We start from the raw sequence: 809 nt of genomic DNA on the forward strand, positions 1-809 counted from the left end.
ATATATATATATATATATATATATATATATATATATATATATACACACACATTAACATTTATATACATATAATGATTTTGAGTTTTCCCACTTAAATCATTAGACAAGCACCAAATATAAATTCATACCCAAGACCACTAAGTATATTAGCATGTACTTAATAAATCATTCAAACACAATACTAACAGGGTTCAACATGGTGATTTTATACTTGGTAAACTTAACCCAGTTCTTTCTCTCTCTCCCAAATGCTCGGAATATTTTGCTTAACTCAATAAACAAGGTCGCCGTGACATATAAGAAGTACTGTGTGTATACTATTATTTTATGCAATTAGTTTTATATTTATGTAAATAAAATTTTTAAATATGTGTGTATGTAAGTGTATGTGTGTGTATGTATGTATGTATGTATGTATGTGTGTATATATATATATATATATATATATATATATATATATATACACACAAACATATCTATTATCATCATCATCATATATATACATACATATACACAGATATATACATCATGTATACATACACATTCCTACACACACACACACATACATATGCATACAGATACATAGTTACAGGCACATACACATACATGCATACATATAACTCGTACATGTATATATATATATATATATATATAATACATGCATGCATACACACACACACACACACTCATTTCTCTTGTTACTTGCCCAGTTGATCTACATAACCCAAGTCCTGAGAGGTTTTGCATAAGTGCAACACATATAACTCAAACCACTTGTGTAGATTTAAAGTTAAATGATAAATATATAT

General features: G+C 26.8%; 1 protein-coding gene across 4 annotated transcripts in view; it reads right to left on the minus strand.

Moving 5' to 3' along the window:
• Positions 1–809, minus strand: part of LOC106869269 (NEDD4-binding protein 2) — a 49,429-nt gene that overhangs the window by 19,542 nt on the left and 29,078 nt on the right. The window lies entirely within an intron of this gene.

The sequence above is a fragment of the Octopus bimaculoides genome, chromosome 13 (genome assembly GCF_001194135.2).
Source record: "Octopus bimaculoides isolate UCB-OBI-ISO-001 chromosome 13, ASM119413v2, whole genome shotgun sequence".
In the NCBI taxonomy this organism is placed as follows: Eukaryota; Metazoa; Mollusca; class Cephalopoda; order Octopoda; family Octopodidae; genus Octopus; species Octopus bimaculoides.